A 25,635-nucleotide genomic window follows, 5' to 3' on the forward strand; every position below is an offset into this window, starting at 1 on the left:
ATTTTACAAAGAATGGGAAAGAATTAACAAAAAATTCCACTCTAAAAAACAAACACGCCTAAGTCACAAATATAGAACTTTTTCCCACAGATTATATGAAAGATTTTATACTTAATCAAAATGTTAATAATTCATTTATCATGAGAACCACTAAGATTTACTTTTGAACAGAAGTTCCATTAGTTCTGATTTGGAGGCAACTTCAATAATTTTTTTTAATTTAATTTTTTTAATTTTTTTTTAGGGTTTTGCAAGGCAATGGGGTTAAGTGACTTGCCCAAGGTCACACAGCTAGGTAATTATTAAGTATCTGAGGTTGGATTTGAATTCAGGTCCTCCTGACTTCAGGGTTGGTGCTCTATGCACTGTGCCACCTAGCCATCCCTCACATTCAGTTTTGATCAATGTATAGCATGCAAACAATGCAAAGACTATCAGACTGCCTTCTGGGGTGGGGGGTGGGGGGAGAGAAGCGAGATGGAGGAAAATTGTAAAATTCAAAAACAATATAAAAGAAAAAGATCATCTGATTCACCCCCTCCCTTCCTTCTACCCATGAGCTTCCTGATACAATTACTGAGTCAAAAGAAACAATTCTTTGTGACATTGCACATTGTCACATTGTTTTCCAAAACATAGAAGTCCCAGAGTAGTAAAAAATTGTTGGATTTTGGATTTGAGCTCAAATGCCCTTCTACTTATTGCCTATGTGACTTGAGTCTTCACTCATTATCACCTGTAGATTTGTACTAAATGACTTCTAAGATCCTTGAACCTTTATATTTATAATTTAATGCTTGCATCAGGTTGCAATTCCACTAAAAATGTATGAGTTCCAGTTTTTCCCACAGCTCTGTCAATGTTAAATTTTTTTCAGTTTGCCACTGCATTCCAGAGTGGTAAACAATCATTTTTGAATCTTGGGAATAATTTAACACCACTCAAATTTTGCCTCTCTAAATTGAAATGTCTAGGACATCTTGCTTGTTTTTTAGTTTGTTTACTGACTTACTTGTTGAACTGAACCATATGAAAGAAGTAACTATTATGTGCCAGATTCTGCTAAGTGTTTAGTATGCAAAAGCATTTTGAATAGGAAGATAGCTCCTATGGGGAAGTTCAAGAAAATGCAGCATGCCCAGGGATAGCCTGGAAGAGCCAGCAGTACAGAGTGGCTGGAACTGGGCAAAACTGAGGTGAAAGGTCACTCACCAGAGATCAGCAGCCCACAGGAGTGGGAACTTGAGTTCTAATGGGAAGAGGAGGACACCAGAGAATAGGTGTCATGACTTGACAATGGTTGAGGAGTATTGACATGTTAGAAGGTCACCCAGAGATATGAATGGTAGCTGAAAATGGATATAATTCAACTATCTTCTCTCTCCACTAAGAAAAAGCTAGTCCTAATGGGAAATGGGGCAGCACTTGTCCTGCTGCCGCCACCACCACCACCACCACCACCACCATTACAACCACTAAAAATAAGGCCCAGTGGTAGCAGTAGTAACATATCTGGATAGTGCCCAAAAGTTTAGCTTTTTGTTCTTGTTGGTTGGTTTGTTTGTTTGTTTGTTTTGCAAGGCAATGAGGTTAAATGACTTGTTCAAGGGCACAGAGCTAGGTAATTATCATGTGGGATTTGAACTCCTGACTCCAGGGCCAATGCTCTATCCACCACCTAGCTGCCTCAACAGTTAAGTTCTTAATATTCATTACAGTGCTCCTAACCTGTAGTCTTTCTTCAAAAATCATTATAAGAAGGAAGAAGATCTAAAGATCCTAGAACAAACCAGTTACCATTTTGTCTACTTTGCAGATCAATGAGTTCCAATAGATTTCATTGAAAGAGCTGGGATTCAAACAAAGTAAAGACTGACGGAGTGCTATCTGTGGGGTGGGGGTGGGGGAGGGAAGCAAGATTGGGGGAAAACTGTAAAACTCAATATCTTTAATAAAAATTAAAAAAAAAGAAAGAGCTGGGATTCAAAGAACATGAAGGCATGTATAATGGTATCTGAATTGATGCTGAAGGAAGTGAGCAGAACCAGGAGAACAGTGTAGACAATAATAGCAACATCGTGTGATGATCAACTATGATGGACCTAGCTCTCCTCAGCAATACAGTGATTAAAGACAATTTCTAAAAGAACTCATACTCAATGGCGAGGTCTGTGTTGTCGTCTATGTCCACTTTGGCCATCAGCACCTTCCCCTCCTGCTTTGCCACCATTTTCTCTAACCGGGGCCCCAAGATCTTGCAAGGGCCACACCACTGTGCATGAAAATCCACAACTACCGGTGTCTCACTGTTGACAACTCTGTCCAGGAAGTCGGGTCCATCCTGGACGTTAAATGTCACTTTACAGACCTTGGTGGTGGAGAATGTCCGGACCAAATTAGAGACAGCAGTGGGTCTACCGGGGCTGCCCTGGGCGAGAGGCACCCAGCAACCCTGAGGGAGCTTCCTGGAGAAGACAGGGACCAAGAATCTCCTGAGGAACATTCGCTGCGCCATCTCCCTGAGGCACGAGCCCCGAGCTGTGCAGCCTCCTTGACCCGCTCCTCCGTGCCTGCGCCCTCCCCCCAGGCCTGGCCCGCTCCCTTCAATAATTCAATAAATGTTATTAAATACCTGTTTTATGCCTGAATAGTATGATGGAAAGAGTGTATAAACAAAGATGAGAAATAAAAGTTCTTGTATTAAACAGATCTACCATCTAAAACAGGTTAATTATACAAATTGAAATAATAAACACATAGGAAATCAATCAACAAGCACTTAAGAAGAAGCCCAACTATATGCCAGTTATTATATTAGGCACTGGGAATACAAAGATATGAACCAGTCCATAACCCAAGAAGCTTACATTCATTAAAAAGAGAGAATACATACAGGTATGTATGCATGTATGTAAAAAATGAATATATGTTAATTGACAGTAGAAGCAGCTGAGAATAGAAATGACCCCATGTAAGATAAGACATGAGCTGAGCTTTGAAAGAAGCATTCTAAGTGGCACAAGGAGGGAAAGTATGCCAGACATTGGGGATAGCCAGTGCAAAGACTTAAAGATAAAGAAAAGAAAAAAAAGGTCATTTTGGCAGGACTCCTCAAGATGGCTCATTTCTCACCCAGCTGAACTCATTAAGGGCTTCTTGGCTTCTCCAGAACATCCCTCCCCCCAACTCATCAATTAGGAATCACACTATCTAGCAAGATCCCATCAGCCTCATTGCATACACCTCATGAATGTGCTACTCTCCTCTGACTGAAAAGTAGAGTCACAAACTGTTCTCTTTAAGAAAAGGGAGAAGAGGGACAGCTAGGTGGCATAGTGGATAAAGCACTGGCCTTGGAGTCAGGAGTACCTGGGTTCAAATCCAGTCTCACACACTTAATAATTACCTAGGTGTGTGGCCTGGGGCAAGCCACTTAACCCCATTTGCAGAAAAGAAAGGACAGGACAGGACAGGACAGGACAGGACAGGACAGGACAGGAAAGGAATGGAAAGGAAAGGAAAGGAAAGGAAAGGGAGAAGAACCAGAAAAACATTGTACACCCTAACAGCAACATGGGGGTGATGATCAACTCTGATGGACTTCCCCATTCCATCAGGAACAATCAGGGACAATTTGGGACTCTCTGTGATGGAGAATGTCATCTGTATCCAGTGAAAAAACTGTGGAGTTTGAACAAAGAACAAGGACTATTACCTTTAATTTAGAAAAAAAAACTGATATCTGATATCTTGCTATCTCTTATATTTTATTTTTCTACCTTAAGGATATGAGTTCTCATCACATTCAATTTGCATCAGTGTATAACATGGAAACAATGTAAAGACTGGCAAACTGCCTTCCGTGGGGGTTGGGGCGAAGCAAGATTAGGGGAAAAATTGTAAAACAAATTGAATAAAATCTTTTTTAAAAAGTGTACAAGAGAGGGGAGAGGATCTCAGACAAGTCCTCCTTTCCTGGTTGCACTCATTCTGGACTTCTTTGACTGGCTTCTCCACCACACCCATCTCAACTTTCCTTTGTGTGTCATCTTCCCCCATTAGATAAGGCAAGGCTGTGTTTTTCATAATTGCATCCCTAGCACTTAACACCAATGTTTCTCACATTATAGACACTTAATAAATGTTTAATGACAACTAATAAACAAGTATATGAAAAAGAAAACTGCAGTATAAGGCTAGAAAAGTAGACTGAAGTAAGTTGTAAAGGACTTTATTTTTTTATTTAAATTTATTTTTATTAAAGATATTATTTGAGTTTTACAATTTTCCCCCAATCTTGCTTCCCCCCCCCCCAGAATACACTCTGTCAGTCTTTACTTTGTTTCCATGTTGTACCTTGATCCAAATTGGGTGTGATGAGAGAGAAATCATATCCTTAAAGAGAAGTCTAAGAGGTAACAAGATCAGACAATAAGCTGTTATTTTTCTAAATTAAAGGGAATAGTCTTTGCACTTTGTTCAAACTGCACAGCTCCTTATCTGGATACAGATGGCACTCTCCTTTGCAGACAGCCCAAAATTGTTCCCGATTGTTGCACTGATGGAATGAGCAAGTCCTTCAAGGTTGAACATCACCCCCATGTTGCTGTTAAGGTGTACAGTGTTTTTCTGATTCTGCTCATCTCACTCAGCATTAGTTCATGCAAATCCCTCCAGGTTTCCCTGAAATCCCGTCCCTCCTGGTTTCTAATAGAACGATAGTGTTCCATGACATACACATACCACAGTTTGCTAAGCCATTCCCCAACTGAAGGACATTTACTGGATTTCCAATTCTTTGCCACCACAAACAGGGCTGCTATAAATATTTTTGTACAAGTAATGTTTTTAACCTTTTTCCTCATCTCTTCAGGGTATAGACCCAGTAGTGGTATTGCTGGGTCAAAGGGTATGCTCATTTTTGCTGCCCTTTGGGCATAGTTCCAAATAGCTCTCCAGAAGGGTTGGATGAGTTCACAGCTCCATCAACAGTACAATAGTGTCCCAGATTTCCCATATCCCTTCCAACAATGATCAATCTGATGGCCAATCTGAGAGGTGTGAGGTGGTACCTCAGAGAAGCTTTAATTTGCATTTCTCTAATAATTAATGATTTAGAGCATTTTTTATATGGCTATGGATTACTTTGATCTCCTCATCTGTAAATTGCCTTGTAAAGGACTTTAAATGAAAAACAAGAGGGTTTATATTTTATTTTAAAAGTAGTCACTGGGGGCGGCTAGGTGGCACAGTAGATAAAGCACCAGCCCTGGAGTCAGGAGTACCTGGGTTCAAATCCGGTCTCAGACACTTAATAATTACCTACCTGTGTGGCCTTGGGCAAGCCACTTAACCCCATTTGACTTGCAAAAAAAAAAAGTAGTCAATGAAGATGATGATCAGAAAGGAAGAGACTGGTGTGAGGTTTTAAGGAGTTATTAAAAAAAAAAGACTTGGAAACTGTTATAGGGCCCCTTAGACTATAAATACTTTGATTCATTTCATGGTGTCTGGTTGGTTGGTAGTTTCTAAAACCCTTATGAGATTTATGATGAATATTTACTTCCTATATGTTTTGAAACTACAAGTGTTATCCCTTCTCACTGGGAAATATAAAATGATATTGCTTGCTACAGAATATTTACTAAACATAGCTACAAAAGTAAGACCCTTTCATCCTCCTAATATTTTGGTGCACTGGCATAATTAGCCAAAAAACATCTCTAAAAGACCTTTGATTCCCACTCTGCTAGAAAAATGCAGGGCACTGGCCAGGAAATTTTAAGCAAAATTCTCTAGGAAGTATCATGGAAATGTTTATATATATATATATATATATATATATATACACACACACACACACACACATACACACACACACACATATATATATGTAGTTTTTAATTGCTTGTTTTCTTTTGTTTTCATCCCTGATGCAGCCAATAAGTTTTACCTCATTTTCCCAATTAGATCTTTATAGAAGAGTCTTCACCTAGTCCTAAATAATTCCATAGAACTTGCCTGCTAGCTAACCTTGAGCAAACTGGGAAATATTCAGATTCCATATTCTCACCCTACTCAAACCAATAACTATATTTAAACATCTGAAAGTTTAGACCTGAAGGAGAGGTATTAGACAACATCTTGTTTCCACCAGTCATCATCCTGCAACTCCCCTTGTCTCTCCCCCACACCCACCCCCACACACCAAAAGAAGGAAATGCATGGCTTGAGAGAGAGAGAGAGAGCGACACAGACAGAATCCTGGAAACCATCTCCAGAGTTGCTATAGAACCATCCAAATCTGGAGAAATGCAATATCCTCTCTTGTGTCTAGCCAGATATAAAGAAAATCTTTTTATAAATCTCTCTGACACATTAGATACACATTAGTACAAATGCTAAATTGCTATATAAACCCTCAACTGACAAGGTTCTTATTGCCAAATGAAGAAATAGAAATGGAAAGGAAAAATTGATCAATTCTTTTTCTCATTTTTTAAACTGACAATTCAGATTGCACTTATTCCACCTGCTGCAGTTTGAGGCACTAATTAAATGATGAGAATGTATAGGAAGCTGAGGATAACGCCAATTTTGCAAACCTGCAACACTAGGACAAAAATGCTCAATAGTTTAGGGGAGGGACAGTGTTAGATAATGAGCTGTTTTAGATATGTTGAATTTGAGAAGATACTGGTATATTCTGCTTCAAATAGCAGGTGATGTTACTCTAAACAAGTCATTTTACTTCCCTGGGTTGCAATTTCCTATTCTGTAAAATGGTGGCCTCCAAGGTGAGTGAATAAATTTAAGTAGTATCGACATGTTTATTACATTCATTCAGCTTGTGCATGAATTTGTATTCCTCCCATGGTCTAAATGTGCATGTTTCCCACAAACTTGTCCTTAATGTTCTTCCTTTTTTTCCTATTTTTTTCTCCCTTTAGAATTTCATCTGTTCCCATGGTTTAATTACTGTCTCAATATAGATCATACCCAACTCTTTTCTGTACCCCTTTACTTTTTTCTTGAACTCTTTAACAGTTGCCTACGCTTGAGGAACTTTTAGCTTGTCTTTCTGAGTTGCCCTATTTTCTAGAAACAGTGGACTCGAGAGTATGCAGGAGGTCCTGAATGTGTCAAGGATGAAGCTAATCTTGAGCTGACATAATATATCCTAAACTGGACTTCCTGTGTTTCCTTGGGAATCAAAACAGACAGCAATCAGTCTAATCTAGGAAACTGCTTGTGCAACTGAGACTTTTTGTTGATGAGCAGGCCACTCTATCTTCACAATTCCCAAACTTTAGCAGTTGCCTGGCTCTTCCCCCTCAGGAGGGGTTTTGTCTTTTTTTCACCTTTAATGTACCTTTCCCCCTCCCAAGTCACACCCTTTAGGTAGAGATTAGTATTTTCTCATTCTTTTATCCTACTGTTATAAATATGCAAAGTTCCATTGGGATTCTGAATTCTTTAGATTGCACATGGATATTCATTTCTCTTGTAATAAACCTATTTTTCCTGTAAGTTTTGTGAAGTTGTGATTCCCTTTTGACACTGCTATATATCTCATCTTGGATGACCTGCTAGTCCCTTAAACTCAAAATATTTAGATTGAATTTCATTCTTCTCCATTTAAAGTCTACTCTTTGTCCTATTTCTGTTCATGATGTAACTAAATGTAACTAAAACCAAGTTTTAGTATTATAACTTTAGAACACGAATGGACCCCTGTAGGCCATTGTCCATTCCCCTCAATGCCATACAAATCAAACTACAAAAGGATTACTTTACAGAATTAGAAAAAATAACAAAATTCAAATACAAGGAACAAAGGAAGAATATAGCAGATGAATCTAATATCAAGTTGAAGTGTCTAAGTTTTCAGTTTACATCCCTGATTAACTACTTAGATATCAATTATCCACATATGGTATTTGCTATCCCTGTTTTCTCATTAGTGTATTGTTGGTGGAGTTGTGAACTAATTCAAACATTCTTTACAGTAATTTGAAACTATGCCCATAAAGTTATAAAGTGGTGCATATTCTTTGACTTGGTAGTGCTGACTGTATCCAAAAAGAGATTTAAAAAAAAAAAGGGAGAAAGACCTTTATGTCTGGAAATATTTATATCTGAATGGCTGAACCAAACTATGTTATGTGATTATGATGCAGTACTACTGTGCAACAAGAAATGATGAGAAGGATTCTCTCAGAAAAACCTGGAAAAACTTACATAAACTGATGCTAATTGAAATGTACTGTGTACAATGTAACATATTTCCCCATGTATAAGATACACCCTTTTCCAAAAAAAGTTGAGGTCTAATTATAGAGCTCTCCTCACCCAAATAAAGTCAGGTCTAAATAAATGGAAAAAATGTCAAATGCTCATGGTTAGGTCGAGCTAATATAATAAAAATTATTCAGTGCCATACCAACCAAACTACCAAATAACTACTTTACCAAGCTAGAAACAAGTAACAAAATTCATCTGGAGCAACAAAAGAACAAAAATAACAAGGGAACTAATGAAAAAACTAATGTAAATGATGGTGGCCTAGCTCTACCAGATCTAAAACTATATTGTAAAGCAGTAGTCATCAACACTGCCTGGTACTGGATAAGAAGAAATAGAGTAATGGATCAGTGGATTAGGATATGTCCAATAGAAATTTCAGTAAATAACTACAGCAATCTACTATTTGACAAACCCACTATAAGAACTCACTATATATGACAAAAATTGTTGGGAAAACTGGAAAATAATATGGCAAAAACTAAGCATGGATCCACATCTCACACCCTATACCAAAATAAGGTCAAATTGAGTACAGAATTTAGATATAAAGAGCAGTACTACAGATAAATTAATAGGCCAAAAGACAATCTATCTGATCTATGGAAAAGAGATAAGTTTATGACCAAACAAGAATTAGAGCACACTATAAACTGCAAAATGAATGATTTTGACTATATTAAATTAAGAAGGTTTTGCACTAATAAAATCAATGCTGTCAAAATTAGAAGCAGAAAGCTGGGAAACAATCTTCACAACCAAGAGTTCTGATAAAGGTCTCATTTCTAAAATATATTGCAAATTGCATCAAATTTATAAGGTCACAAGTCATTCCCCAATTGATAAATGGTCAAAGGATATGAATAGATAGTTTTCAAATGAAGAAATTAAAGCTATATATAATCATATGAAAAAATGCTCCAAATCATTATTGATTAGAGAAATGAAAATTAAAAACAATGAGGTATCAATTCACACCTATTAGATTAGCTCAGATAAGAAAAAGGGAAATGATCAATGTTGGAGAGATTGTGGGAAGATTGGGACATTGATGCACTGCTGGTGGAGTTGTGAACAGATCCAACCATTCTGGAGAGCAATATGGAACTATGCTCAAACTATGCCCAAAGAGCAATAAAACTTATTCATATTCTTTGACCCAACAATTCCAATTCTAGGACTATATCCAGAAGAAATTGTAAAAAATGGGAAAAGTCCTTCATATTCCAAAATATTCATAGCAACTATTTTGGTAGTGGTAAAGAATTGGAAATTGAGGGGATGCCCATCAATTGGGGAATGACTAAACAAGTTTTGGGTCATGACTACTATGGAATATTATTGTTCTATAAGAAACCAGAAATGGTTGGACTCTAGAGATGCATGGAATGACTTCCAGGATCTGAGGCTAAGCGAAGGTAATACAGTCAAGAGAACAATGTACATATCAACAACATTATGAGATGAACAACAACCCTGATAAACCCAACTCCTCTTGACAGTCCAGAGAGCTAGGATAACTGTATTAGACTGGTTATGGATTATATTATTCCTAACCAGAGAACGAATAACAAAACAAAACAAAACACACAGAAAAAAAAAACCACTCCTACCAAATCTGATGAACACTTTATAAAAAGGATCTCTTATCTCTTTCCTTTAATCTTAATTCCTCATTCCAAACATTACTAATTTGTAAATATGTTTAATAAAATATGTATGCATGGAACACTTTCATTCTATTAGAAACCAGTAGGCATGGGAATTCAGGGAAGCCTAGAGGGATTTGCATTAACTGATGTTGAGTGAGATGAGCAGAATCAGAAAAACACTGTAAACCCTAACAGCAACATGGTGGCGATGATCAACTTTGATGGACTCACTCATTCCATCAGTGCAACAATCAGGGACAATTTGGGGCTGTCTGCAATGGATAATACCACTGTATCCAGAGAAAGAATTGTGGAGTTTGAGCAAAGATCAATGACTATTAACTTTAATTTAGGGGGAAAAAACTGATATCTTGTCTGATCTTGCCATCTCTTATACTTTATGTTTCTTCCTTAAGGATATGATATCTCTATCATCACATTCAATTTTGATCAATGTATACCATGGAAACAATGTAAAGACTGGCAAATTGCCTTCTGTGGGGGGGTGGGGGGAGGGAAGTAAGATTAGGGGAAAACTCTAAAACTCAATATAAATAAAATCTTTAAAAAATTAAAACAAAACAAAGCAAAATATGTATGCAAAATGCTAATCTGACTATTCCCTACTGAGGAGGAAGGGCTGGGAGGGAAAGGTAGTGGGAAATTTTGTAACTTGGAAATATGCATGGACAAGTGGATGAAAATATTAAAAAGGATAGATTAAAAAAAATAAAAAAAACTAGGGAGCATCTTATACAATGGTTGTAGATGTTTTTACTTGCATTTCCTGCCTTTTCCCTCTTGTTTTTGCACTAGTTTCCCTGCTTTTTCCTGCACTTTCCTTTGTACTCATTGTTTCACATTTATTACCAGTATACTAGGTTAAGTTTTGCCGTGTCCTGCCCAGAAATGGCTCAGAAAAGAATTTCTATCAGTGCTGAATTTAAGTTCAAAGTGATCCAGTTTGCAAAAGTGAATGAAAACTATGCTGTTAAAAGTCAATTTGGTCCTCCTCCAACTGAGAAAACAATATCTACGGGAAGAAGAAACCCTACTGAAAATACCACAGCAGAAGAAGGCCACATGAGGCAAGTCAACAAGAGGGCCTGATTTAGAGAGGGAATTATAGAGATGGATTGAAGAGCAAAGGGCCATTGAAATTTCTGTGTTCACAAAAGATGGTTCAGCATGAGACCAGAAGAATTGCTGATAAAAAAGAAGTGACTGATTTCAAAGGTGGACACAATTGGTGCTTCAGGTTCATGAAATAGAATAGACTAAGCATGCATCCATGCACCAGACTTGCCCAGGGAGAGCTTGTGGTCACCAAAGACCAGAGCACAGGCAGGAGAGCAGCCAGAACCTCTCCTAAAAGTGATTCATCAGCGAACACAGATGAGTACAAGCTAATGGGTGGGGGTTTTGACAGTGATGAGATTTGTATGAATTTTATGATGAATAATTGAATAACTGATTTCAATAACTATGCAATAAATTTTTTTTCAAATTTCAGGACTCAAAATTAAGGTTCATCTTATACATGAGGAAATACAGTAACAGCAATTCTCAGCAATACAATGATCTAAGACAAATCTGAAAGACTCATGATGAAAAATGCTATCCATACATAGAGAAAGAAATAATGGTGACTGAATACAGATTGAAGCATACTTTTTAAATTAATTTTTCTTGAGGTTTGGTTTTTGCTTTCTTTTTTTTTTTTGGTCTACATTTTATTTCATAATATGACTAACACAGAAATATGTTTTGTATGACTACAGCATAGCCTTTATCAAAATGTTTTCCTTCTCAAGGGGTGGGAGAAAAAAGGGAGAGAGTTTGGGACTCAGTTTTAAAAATGAATGTTAAAAATTGTTGTTACATATAATTGGGGGGAAAACAAAATTCTAAAGCAATTAAAAAAGATATCCCTGTCTTCTATCCACTAACTGATCCCATCTCAGGTAAAATGGATAAATTTGCATTTGCAAAATGGAAGTGGTAACATAAACATATTGGAAAGGGAAAAAATTTGAAAAGTTGAAAGACAAGATCCTAGCAGTACCCAATCTCAAACCAAAGTACAAAGCAGTAATCATCAAAACGATTTGGTGGTTAAAAAATACAAAGGGAGATCAGTAGAACAGATTAGTTCCAGAAGGAAACAAACCCTAGTATATGATAAACCCAAAGATCCTTGCTACTGAGTGAAAGGGTTCAACATCTGACAAATCTGCTGGGAATACTGTACAAAAGTCTTGCAGAAATTAGATTCAGACCAACACTTCACAATATAAAACATAATAAGCTCCAAATGGATATGTGATGTGGACATTTAAAAATTACATCATAAAAGTAGGACGAATAAAGAAGAAATTACCTTCTAGAATGACCTATGAATAGAGTCACAACCAAAAAAGGGACAGAGATTATACACAAGATTTAAAAATATTGACTACTTAAATTAAATCCAATGTAGCTAAGATTAGAAGGGAAACAGTTGAATGGGGAAAATCTTTCCAATTTTCTCTGATTAAAAGTTCTTATTTCCAAAATCTATAAGAAACTGATTCAGATCTGTGAGAAAAAAAGCTATTCCCTAAATGATGAATAGTCAATTATGAATAGGCAATTTTATAAGGAAGAAAGCCAAGAGGTAAACCTATAGCCAAATGAAAAATTGATCCATATCACTAGTAATTGTATAAATGAAAATTAATGCAATTTCCACTTCACATCTATCTAGTACAGCTGACAAAAACAGAAAATGTCAAATATTGGAAGGGTTATGAGAAAACAGGCATATTTGATGGAGCTATGAATTGGCAAAACTAATCTTGAAATCAATTTGGAACTATGTTCAAAAAGTTATCAAACGTTTTAGATCCTTTGACCCAGCAGTACTATTACCAAATAGCATGTCGTATATCCCACTCCCCAAAGAAATCAAAGGACAAAAAGAAATGTTCAAAAATATTTATATTACTGTAATTCTGTTTGTAGTAGCAAAGAACTAGAAACTAAGAGAATACCCAAAAAGGGAATGGCTGAACAAATTTAAGCAATGAATGTAATGGTTACTATTGTGCTAAATGTTAAAAGAGATGGTTGCAGAGATACTTAGAAAGATTTGAATAAACTGATAAAGAGCAAATAGTAAGCCAGAAGAATAATATATACAAAAAAAAACCCCCAACACATTGTAAATAAAATTTTTTCAAGTGAGAAGGGAGTGGTAAGGAAAAATAGGTTTGATAATTTTTTATTTTAATTTTTTAAGTCTGCTTTCTGACAAAAACTGATCTTATCACATATACAAAATCTCAAACTCCCAGACAACATTCCAAAACTAGAAACTGAACAGTTGCCTTTTCTGCCCGAGTAGAAGGAGAATGCTACATAAAAATCACAGGTCCAGACTGAAAAAAGGCAGTTCAAGCTTTTATAAAACACTAAAAAATTTTGCATTTCCTATTTCATTTGAGCCACACTAAATAAACTCTGTGAGGTGGATATTATTATTATTGCCAAGTCTTGCTGACATGAGTTCAGATGTTTATTCATCAAAGAAATTATAATATTTGTCCTTCATTTTTGGAGAAGACCACCATCAAGGAGATGTTGCCATGACAAAAAGGTGAACTGGATTTGAGTGAGGGAGATCCTGTACTAAATCACCAGCCTCACTTTCTCCTGCAGAGCCAGCTGGGTCCAGTGGTCATATATGAAATAGGATGATGAGATGATCCTAGATGAGAGTCAATCAGGGTTAAGTGACTTGCCCAAGGTCACACAGCTAATAAGAATCAAGTGTCTGAGGCTGCATTTGAACTCCTATCCTCCTGACTCCAAGCCAGTGCTCTATATCCATTGTGCCACCTAGAATCTCTTCAAAGAAACTGAATTATCTCAGAAGCCATTCATTCAATAAGTATTTAGCAAGCACCTACTTGTGCTAGGCATCTACTTTATCCTAGGACAAAGTAAAAAAATGAAACCATCCCTGCCCTTTAAGGAATAGGAGGTATGAATAGGAACAGAAGTTAGTACAAAACATACATACACAGAAATGGAAAATGGTGGTGGTGGGGGGGGATGGCTAGGTGGCGCAGTGGATAAAGCACTGGCCCTGGAGTCAGAAGTACCTGGGTTCAAATCCGGTCTCAGACACTTAATAATTACCTAGCTGTGTGGCCTTGGGCAAGCCACTTAACCCCATTTGCCTTGCAAAAAAAAAAAAAGAAATGGGAAATGGGGGAGAATCAATCAAATCAACAAACATTTATTTAGCCCTTGAAATGTGTTGGCCTCTGTGCTAAGTCCTAGGTAGGGACCAAGACAGGCCTCTTATGGGAGACTGAACTAAAGCAGTCCTGAAAGAAGCTAGAAACAAGTGGAGCAGTTAAGGAGAAAAAAAAATAATTCAAAGCATGAAAGACCATCTGTACAAAGACAACAACAAAGACAGAAATGGTGTGATGAGTCTGACTGGAAAACAGAATTTATCAGTCAGTCCACAAATCAACAAGTAGGTATTAAACATGCATGAATAGGTCACACTGGGCACACAAGGTCCCTGCCTTCAAGGGATGTGTAATCTAGACGGGGATAGATGTATATATAAGGAAATACACAAAACTGGCACAAGGTGATTTGGGGAAAACACCCCAAGCATTAAGATTTCATATAGAAACAAGGAACAGCTTGAGGTTACCCTTGAGAGAAATTAGGGGTTCTAAGAGGCAGAGGTGAAGGAGGTCCTGAGAAACAGGACCCAGTCAGGGACATAATGTACTTAAAGGAGAGTCAATTAATCAACAAGCATATATTAAACACACTGATATTGTCCTAAGTAGTAAAGATATCAAAAAACAAGAAACAGCTCTTACCCAAAAAGGAGCTTGAAATCTATTAGGAGAAAGCAGCATTTAAGAAACATGTAAAAAGGCAGGCCATCTCAGCAATATAAATCCATTCCTGAATAAGAATTCCCATTATAACCACCAACAAGCGGTTATCCAGGAAAGGGGAAGCTTTCTCCAAGACATCCCACTTCTGAAGAGCTCAAATTATTAGGAAATTTTTCTTTACATCAAGTATAAATCTACTTCTTCACAACTTCTACCAGTTGCTCCTACTCTGCTGGTAAATTAGATAACCATTTCAGGGAAATTCTATAATTGGCAACCAAATATTGTTGTTCAAAGTTCAATGTTTTAGAAATGTACCTATGATTAATATTGATAATCCAGAAACAACAGATAACCAAAAAACTTTTGATTTGGCTCTCATGTGAAAAAATGATGTGAGCAAACTTTTTTATGATGTTTAAAGATAAGGTTTTATAATTTCATTTTTCATTTAAGGAATAAAAGAGTATAAAAAAGTTCATATGATTTCATATGAAACTGCAAATCTACTATGCACGACTTGCTAATCCTTTCAAATACACAAAATTATCATGTAAATTACTTTTTTCTTCTGTTCTTCCCTACCCCTACCCTAGAGATGGCTACCATTAGACACAAATATATGTATGTGTGAGCACACATACATATGTAAAATCATTCTATATATACTTTTATTTTTACACATCAGTTCTTTCTCTGGTTGCTGATAGCATCTTTCTTCATGTGTCCTCTATAGTTAATTTGGGTATTTATAGTAGTCAAAATAACTTATTCATTCAAAAGTTATCCTTAAAATAGTATAGCTACAGTGATCAAAGACAATTCTAAAAGACTTGTGATGGAAAATGCTATCCTCATCCAAATAAAGAATTATGGACTCTGAATGCTGACTAAAGTACACTGTTTTCACTTATAATTTTTTTTCTCATTTTTTCTTTTGTTCTAATTCTTTATGACTAATATGGAAATATGTATAACATGATTGTTCAGGTATAACACACATCGAATTAGCCACAGTCTTGGGGGAAGAGAGGGAAGGTGATGAGATAGAAAAATGTAGAACTCAAAATCTTACAAAAAATGAATGTTAAAAAGAAAATATTGAAAATTATCTTTACATGTAATTGAAAAAAATTAAAAAATGAATAAAATATGTGGGCAACATGGAAAAACCAGTATTGCTTATTGCTGTATACAATGCTCCCTTGGGATCTGCTCCTTATTATTTCATGCAAGTCTTTCCATGTTTTTTCTAAAATCACTGAGGTCATTACTTATAGAGGTCATTACATCAAAATGTTCAGCCATTCCCCAATTAATGGGCATCCCTACAATTTCAGGTTCTTTGACCAAAAAACCAAAGAGAGCTGCTATAAACATTTTAGAAATTGAGATTCTTTTCCTTTTACCTTAATTATCTTCAGAAACAGACCTAATAATGGTATTGCTAGGTCAAATTATATAGGTAGTGCCATAACTCTTTACATATTAATTCCACATTGCTCTTTAAAATGTCTGAATCAATTCACAATTTCAACAATGAATTAGTATCCCAATTTTTCCACAACCCTTCCCCACATTTCACATTTCTTCTTCTATCATTTTAGCCAATATGATTTGTGTAAAATGATATCTTAAGGTTGTTTTGTTTTAATCTGCATTTCTCTAATCAATAATGATGCAGGGCATTTTTTCACATGACTATAAATTATGATTTCTTCATCAGAAAACTGCCGGTTCATATCTTTTGACTATCAATTGTAGAATGGCAGTTTTATGCAGTTCATGTCAGTTCACATAGGTTAGGTAGAACCGATACCTAATTTTATATTGAGTTAACTGGTTGTTAATTTATTTGAATTCCACCACTGCATGTATCTATTTTGAACTTATCTTAGTAAATGCTATAAGACATTGATCTATGCCAAGTTTCTAGTGAGCTAACTTTCCAAATAAAATATTAAAGCTATCCAATGTAAAAAAAAGTTGGAAAGATAATCAGATTGTTTACTTGATTATTTCTCTTTTTCTATGAGTAAGAAAGAATATTGTAATAGAAAAGGCTTTCTTAGTAGCTGAGCCTAAGTAAGGCAATGGAATTCTAGCTTTCCAATTCTGGGTCTGAAGCACCAGACAAAATAAGAATAAAAAGAATTAAATTGGAAAATTAAAATCTTGAATACCGATTTGATTTCTCTGTCATCCCACATTTAAGTTTAAGAATTTATAGTAAGGGATGGCTAGGTGGCGTAGTGGATAAAGCACCGGCCTTGGAGTCAGGAGTACCTGGGTTCAAATCCAGTCTCAGACACTTAATAATTACCTAGCTGTGTGGCCTTGGGCAAGCCACTTAACCCCATTTGCCTTGCAAAAAAACCTTAAAAAAAAAGAATTTATAGTAGAACATACTACCTTTTCTCAATTCTTATTCTCCTCAATCTGTGTCTTTTACTTTCATCATCTTCCTGATACTCTCTTTTCTCTAGGTTTTCAGAATATGGATCTCTTACAGGTTCTCCTATATGACTTGTTCTTTTTCTGTCTCCTTTGGGGTTCCTCCTCTGGGTCACACTCTCAACTTTATAAAGATATCTCTAGAAGTTCAGTCTTGCACCTCCTCTTCTCTCTGCATATTACTTCATTTGGTGATCTCATTAGCTCCCTGGATTTAACTACCATCTCTATGCTAAAGATTCACAAATCTAGCAGTCCTGCCCCCACCTTAATACTAGCATTTAATAATCCACCTCTATTGTCTTCCAGACATCTAGAACTTAAACTCACTAGTCTAAAACTCATTATCCTAAAAGCTCATCCTATCCACCCTCCTCTCACCTTCCTTATTACTGTTGAGGGTTTACAATGAAGGAATTATCCTGAAATCTTACTCTGCTCCATTCCCCATATCTAATCTACTGCTAAGGTCTGTCAATTTCCATTTGCAATACCTGTTGCATATCTCCACTTCTCTCCTCAGATAGTGCCCTAGCAGGCCCTCATCACCTCCTATCTGAACTGTAATAGCCTCCTGGTGGATTGGCTTACCTTTCCCCTTTCCATTCCATCAGTTGCATTCAGTTGCCAAAGTGATTTTCCTAAAGTGAAGGTTCAACTATGTAACACACCTACTCAATAAATTCCATTAGCTTCCTATCAACTATTGAAGGGCTGTCCAACCTTACTTTTAAAAGTTTTTATTTAAACAATTGACAATATATTTTGATTTTCTATTTTAGGCAAGGTCTGCAGTAACTCAGCTTTGTTTCTAAAGCATTTAGTAAACCCACAGGTGGGCCCTGACCTACAGGATCAAATATGCTCTGTTGGCATTCTAAAGTCCTTCATAATCTAGCCCCATCCAGTCTTTCCAGTTTTCTTACACCTTACTCCCCAACACATACACTTTAGTCAAGCAGCACTGGTCTCTTAGCTTTTCTATAAACAAGACACTCTATAAACAAACAATTCAGGCCATTTCCTCTGGTTGATCCTCATGCCTGGAATGTGTTCCTCCTAATGTTGACTTGAAGTCTCAACAAAAACCCCATCTTTCATAAGACAACTATTTATTCCCTTGTAATTCTGACTCTTCTCTTTTAATTATTTTCGATTTGTACTGTATATAGTTTGTAGACTCTTTGAAAGGCAGACTGTCTTTTGCCTCTTTCTGTATCCTCCAGCACTGAGATGCCCAGTAGGTGCTTAATAGATACCTATTAGTTGGACAGATTAGAAGACTGAAATAATGAATGAAAAAATCATAATTTGTTTGAGTTTATTTTGTATATTTATGAGTTTTTTTTTGTTGTTTTACCAAATAATCAAATGCATTTTAACAGGCCAAGTCATACTATAAAAGAAGGGAAGATTTTAAAGGGCTGTGACATGGCCTTTTTCACTAAGATGAATGTCTTCTAACTGATTTTATCAAGCACTCAAAATGTGAGCATTTTAAATCACAATATATTTTGCATAAATATAGATCTGGTGAACAGAAAGATCAGATTATCTCCATAGGCAAAAAATTATTTGACAACTATGATGCCAAAGTCAAAAGGATCACTAAACAAGCAAAAAATCCCACATACTGCCACCTGGAAATATGTAACCAAGGCTACATAAAACACTTTCCAATACAATCCCATTTCCAACAATTAAAACCAAATCAAGTTCTTCTGTTTTTCCAACCTTTGTTCTAGACCCTTACATATTAAAAATATTTTTTTTTCTCTGACAAAAACACTGATTTGCTCTGATAGTCCCAAAGATTCCAAATAAAATAATATTCAGAGAAGAGACACTGTTGAAGTTCAGTTTGGGGTTGAGCAAAGCATTCACAACTCAATGACCCAGAATTATGGGGTCAAGATTTTCATGCTTGAGTAAAAGTGTGGCTTCTTCAAGAAGACTGAGTTCAAGGGAAAAACTAGCAAAAAAGTAGAGACAGGGGAAAAAAAGAAAACTATGCAAGGGGGTGAGCTGTGAGAGATTAGGAAAGTTTTAAGAGAGGGTGCTTTTTGCTCAAATGTGGTTTAGGGAATCATGTCAGAAATAGTCAAGAATAGTTTGCTCATTATTTAGATCTCAACATTCTTTGTGTGCCTCAGTGGGTCAAATAATTCTGGAACAAGTCTAGAGCATGACAACATGGCTTAATGATCCATCAGACAACTATATATGAATTCAAATCTCAAAACATATCAGTTACAGTTCCAAAAGCGTTTACCTCAAATGGGAAATTTCACCAATCAGAGTTTAGGGTCAGAAACAGTTATATTCCTTTCATGGAGTTGCAATGAAGAATAAAGGCTTACCCTACATAAGGTTTACATACATAAGAGATATCTCACTTAAAATTCTTGACTTGTTCTTCTTTTCAAGATTAAATCTGTTCTAATAGGAAGACCGAGTCATTAGAAATCATTTCTACATTACACATTAACTTGAAGGTCTTCAGCAAGCCAAGTTCTTTGTTTAGGAATTTCATAACTCCAGATTGGTTTGTTTCCCAGGGCTGATGACCTTCCCCACAGAGAGGACTTTCAGGAACCTAGCAAGTTTACAAAGTAAGGGAAATGTGCAAGGATCCCAGAGAGGAGACTGGGTTTGCTGTCCCTGTCTTCCCACCAATTTAAGTCTCAATATTATTATAACTTCAATATTATTACAATAACTTCATTTCCATAAGTAATGACCAAATACATAGTTGTAGATATAATTCTCTCTTAACTTTAGGCAAAGGTGGAAATGTTCAGTTCCCTAAATGGTAGTTTCAAAACCCCATATCATAGCTGCTTTTAAAATAATTTTCCCACAATATTCTAGTTTCTTTTAGTTCATGCTCTAATGACATCTAAGTTATACAAATCTGTTCAACATAATTTGTACAAAAGTTTACCAATTTGTGCAATATAACAATATCACAATGTATTTGAAACTTGAGAAAACCCATTCCTGATTAGGTGACTGACTCTATCAATACAGTCTACAAATTTCCAAATCCATACATTTTGTCTTAATGCCAAATAGTATATGAAATTAGAATTCAATTAAAAAGGGGTGGCTAGGTGGCACAGTGGATAAAGCACCGGCCTTGGAGTCAGGAGTACCTGGGTTCAAATCCGGCCTCAGAAACTTAATAATTACCTAGCTGTGTGGCCTTGGGCAAGCCACTTAACCACATTGTCTTGCAAAAAAAAAAAAGAATTCAATTAAAAATACTGGACCCAAAACAGTTAAACCTTTACTTTTCCAGGCTTACCTTCTGCCTACAAACAAAAGCTATGTCTTGTTCTTTTATTCTTTTTGGGTTTTTTTGCAAGGCAATGGGGTTTTAGTGACTTGCCCAAGGTCACACAGCTAGTAAGTATCAAGTGTATGAGGATGGATTTAAATTCAGATCCTCCTGATTCCAGGGCTGGTGCTCTATACACTGTGCCCCCTAGCTGCGCCTATGCTATGTTTTTCTAACCTGAAAAATTTCTTGTGCTTCTGCTTGAAATATCTCACATACTCTCTGATCAGAAATCTTCCCCATACCATGTAATCTACATTCAGTTTACACTGCCATGCCTTATATTAAGGATGGTATGCCCCAGATGTGGATCTATCTAGCCCCACTTAGGCATACAAAGAATGTTAAGATAACAATAGCTTTCAAATAATAACCAAACTATTCTTGACTATTTCTGATATCATTCCCTAAACCACAATTACACAGAAAGCATTTTCTCTAAACCCTACCTAATTTTTCCTGGCTCACTCCCCTTACAGCAATTGCCTTTCCTTTAAAAGTTCTATTTATCCTCCACTCTCTTGCTAGTTCTTTACTGGAACTCAATTCACTCGGAGAAGTTATAACCTTGCTTAAGCATAAATAAACTGATCTATCCCCCATAACTGTGAGTCACTGAGTCTGTGAATTCATCACTCTGCTCAACCAAAACCAAACTTCAAAATTTGGTTCATTGGTCAGGAAGTATTGACTCTAACTCCAGAAGGACTGTGTTCATGGTTAAACCTGCACTTATATTGGGTCAGTCCCTCCATACCTAGGACAAACGTGAGGCTTTTCTTTTCAGATTCTTTTCAGACAAGTACATCTGTCTGGAAACTTCAGCTGGGCATTGGCACTGGCCAACTTCTCCCCCTCTCCGGGATGCTGGTGGAGCCGGATTCTATAGGCATGAGTTCTATACCATGGATTCTACAACATGAAGTCATCACAGCTAAATTAAGGGGATTCTCTCCCTCCATACCAGATTTCCCTTTGGACTGTTGCAAGATGAAACTGGTACGAACTTGGTTTTAACAACTGCTTAAATTCTTTTTGTCTGACTTTAACAATATTTAGAGGAACATGAAAAAATAATTACCTGTTTTGAGGCCCCTCAAATATAAAATCTGCAGGTATTTATGTAACTGGCAAGATTTAAAGCCTGGGCTAACCAAGGATTTTTCATTGCTATTAAAATGTGTGTTCTTGTATCTATGTCATGTTTCTTTGTGTCTTGATTGGCCAATTCAGCTGAGAGAGCCTCTCTCTCTCCAGTCTTTCTTGATTGATTTACTGTTTTACAGTTAGAAAATAGGAAAATCAGATTTCCCCTACCAATTCAAGACTCAGGGGTCATCAAGCTTGAGATCTGAACTCATGTCCTGACTCTAGGACAAGTGCTCTATTACTTTGAAAGAGGAGAGTCTGTTTTTTCTATGCCTTAATCTAACTTGGGCCAGGTCTCATGACCTGTTGTTCTCTTAAGTTCAGTTCTGACTGTCATGATACCAAACTACTTCTCCCTCCCCCCACTCCTCACCACTCCAACCTCTAGGAATTCCAGGTTGGGAGATTTCATTCCCCTCTTCCCCACCCCACCTAGAACCATCCCATCCTGGGAGCCATGCTATTGAAACCTTCAAGGCCTCAGAATTGAACTGGCACTTAACCCTTTCCTGGCTCATGAGAAACAGAAAAGTACAGATAATTGGGTGTGATTGGAATATTTAATTTGGTATTTAACGGCAATACAAGTTAACTATTTGCTTTCTACTCAGTAATTCGTCTTCATCAATATGCCAAGTTTCAAAGTAGGAAGATGAAAGATGGTCAGGCACCTATGCAACCAGATAGGGTAGTGGATAAAGTTTTGGGACTTAAGTTAGGAAGGTTTGAATTCAAATCATTCACAGACATTTACTGTGTGACCCTGGCAAGTCATGTAATCTGCTTCAGTTTCCTCATCAGTAAAATGGAAATAATAATTGCACCTCATTATTGTAGGGATAAAAATGAAAGAATATTTGTAAAATACTTTGCAACTTAAAAGTTAATTATTTTTACTATAGAGCCTGGAAACTTTTTCTAGCATAAAACAAGACCAGTATATAATTTTTCCTTTTCACTATAATGGAGTATATAACTTATTATCATTATGGCAAACACAATATAATTCTGGTTATGCTTTATGTATATATATATATATATATTATATATATATGGTTATGAAATCGTTTGCCATTGATGCTATTGCAGACAATACATTTGTTTTGTCTTATGTCACTTTCATGAATCCATAGATATTTTCTTGATGCTATGTTATATTCATATATTTTCTTTTTTTGTTTTTTGTTTTTTTGGCAAGGCAATGGGGTTTAAGTGGCTTGCCCAAGACCACACAGTTAGGTAATTATTAAGTGTCTGAGGCCAGATTTGAACTCTGGTACTCCTGACTCCAGGGCCAGTGCTCTATTCACTGTACCACCTAGCCACCCCCACGGTCATATATTTTTCAAAAAATTGATAATATAGCCACACTAAAACCCACCAAATAATGAATATTTTGGTTACAAAAGTGATGACAACTCATACCCAATAACCCAAAGGAAAAAGAGTTTCACCTACCAACCAAAAGTAGCATATATAATGTCACAATATACTTATATCATCATTTTTTAAAAAGCAAAATTCATTTCCATTAAGATTCCTCAGGTGTTGAGTGAGATGAGCAGAGCCAGAAAAACATTGTACACCTTAATAGCAACATGGGAGTGATGATCAACCTTGATAGACTCACTCATTCCACTGGTGCAACAATCAGGGACAATTTGGGGCTGCCTGCAATGGATAATACAATCTGTATCCAGAGAAAGAACTGTGGAATTTGGACAAAGACCAAAGACTATTACTTTTAATTTAGAAAAAAAAGATTATCTTATTGTCTGATCTTGCTATCTCTTATATTTTATGTTTCTTCCTTAAGGATATGATTTCTCTCTCATCACATTCAATTTGGATCAATGTATACCATGGAAACAATGTAAAGACTGACAAATTGCCTTCTGTGGGGGGTGGGGATGGGGGTGGGGGTGGGAAGTAAGATTACCAGAAAAATTGTAAAACTCAAAATATATAAAATCTTTAAGAAAAAAGATTCATCAGGAAAGGAGGATTTGTGAAATTTACCAAAATATTGTCTTGAAATATTTTCAGAATCCAAATGCTTCCTTTGAGGCTTTAGGAGAAAACACTCAAAGAACAAAGTTCTACAAGATGGAGATGCCAGTAAGTCCTTGAAAGACACACACAATTCCCCAAGGAAGCTATCTCTGCCTAGGCTATTTCCTGACTGAAGAGCCTTTATAGGAAAAAAGACCTTCTGCTCTTTAATTGCGAGATATAAATTATCTTCCTCTAGAGGAAAGAGAAGGCATTTTCAAGCATATGGTTTTACAATTTCTCTGCTCTTGTTACCCATGTGGTATGTAATTTAAAGAAGTATTCCTTAAACTTTAAATTAATATCACTTAGGGAGATAAATTATGTCTTGTCTGCATCTTAAACATGCACATTCAAAAAGAAAATCATTTGCTTTCCTCGGGAGAAAGATACCTCTCTTGCTCTAATCATCTATACTCTACTTCTTGGCGTGAAGAAGCTTAAACAAGCAGGTGTAAATTAATCACACAGAAAAGTATGCAAACTTGAATCTGATAATCTAGCCACCATTCAATTTTAAAACTTATTGAGTACTAACATCAAAATAGAATAGTGATCCATGTAGTGAGGAATATCAAAGTCCAGCACTAGAATTCAGGAAGCCAGATTTAGATCCTTCCAATCCAGCAAAACTGCTCACTGAATTCTTTCTTCATGATTTCTACATGAAGCTACAAAGGGTAGTCTGACTAAAAGAGAGATCTAGCATCAGATTTCCTCTCAAGAAAAAGGATATTGAAAGCTCAAGTATGAGAAAGAAGATGAATATCTACTGCTGGCTCTTAAACTCTCCATAATTTTTCTTTTAATTGGTAGGTGTACTTCTTTACCCAATGGTTTATAAATTTGTGAAGACTGGTATAATTCTATTATAATGACTCAAGCAGTAAAAAATATAGTTTGACAGAACCTAAAAATTCCTTTTCAGTACTATATAATTTCTATGCACCAATAACTTCAATGAATCTCCTGCCTCTATTCCATAGGCTTATCTTGAGATAAGGTACATTTATGTGCAAAATGCATCCAGGCACTTAAAAAATTTTTTTGTTTTTTTTTTTCCCTTTAAGATATACAGTGTAAAGTAAGAAAGAGTAATAGTGGCCTAAAGGGATGAAGGGGTTACTTTTCTCTGTTAACATTCCCCTCAAAAAACACCTGTAGCAGGGGGCAGCTAGGTGGCACAGTGAATAGGACACCGGCCCTGGAGTCAGTAGTACCTGAGTTCAAAATTGGCCTCAGACACTTAACATTTACCTAGTTGTGCGGCCTTGGGGAAGCCACTTAACCCCATTGCCTGGCAAAAAAACAAAAAAACACCCATAGCTTAAGTAAAGTTGCCAAGTATACTACAGCACTTCCCAATTCATCTACTCTTGCCCTCCCCACCTCCTCCTTTAATTCCAAAGATCTACAATCCCCACTAACACATAGCTCAAATCTTCTTAAGTCTGACCTACACCTGCCTGACTCTAAACACCTAGACACCAGATATTTTATGTTATGTGGATCACCAATAAGAGAGTACCATTAGCTATTAAGGTTTAGAGTTTAAGGTTAGAGTTTTTCAGGACCAGATTTATATAACCTGATTACTTCCTCAACCTACTGTGCTTTCAATTTAAGGAGCTGCTAATTTAAGATTAGGGTACCATACAGCTGGGTCTTTTTTTCCAGCCAACTCTGAGGTATTTAACATATGAATCAAAAATTGTTTTTCTTTTTTAAAAAATATCTTTGTGGGGCAGCTAGGTGGCGCAGTGGATAGAGCACC

The 25,635-nt window shown here is 36.4% G+C and overlaps 1 protein-coding gene and 1 pseudogene across 3 annotated transcripts in view; both read right to left on the reverse strand.

Annotated features, from left to right (window-relative positions):
- The window catches only part of BTBD9 (BTB domain containing 9), a 502,020-nt gene that overhangs the window by 402,897 nt on the left and 73,488 nt on the right, over positions 1-25,635 (reverse strand). The window lies entirely within an intron of this gene.
- On the reverse strand, positions 10-22,186 carry LOC141523564 (thioredoxin, mitochondrial pseudogene; annotated as a pseudogene).

The sequence above is a fragment of the Macrotis lagotis genome, chromosome 5 (assembly GCF_037893015.1).
Source record: "Macrotis lagotis isolate mMagLag1 chromosome 5, bilby.v1.9.chrom.fasta, whole genome shotgun sequence".
NCBI lineage: Eukaryota > Metazoa > Chordata > Mammalia > Peramelemorphia > Peramelidae > Macrotis > Macrotis lagotis.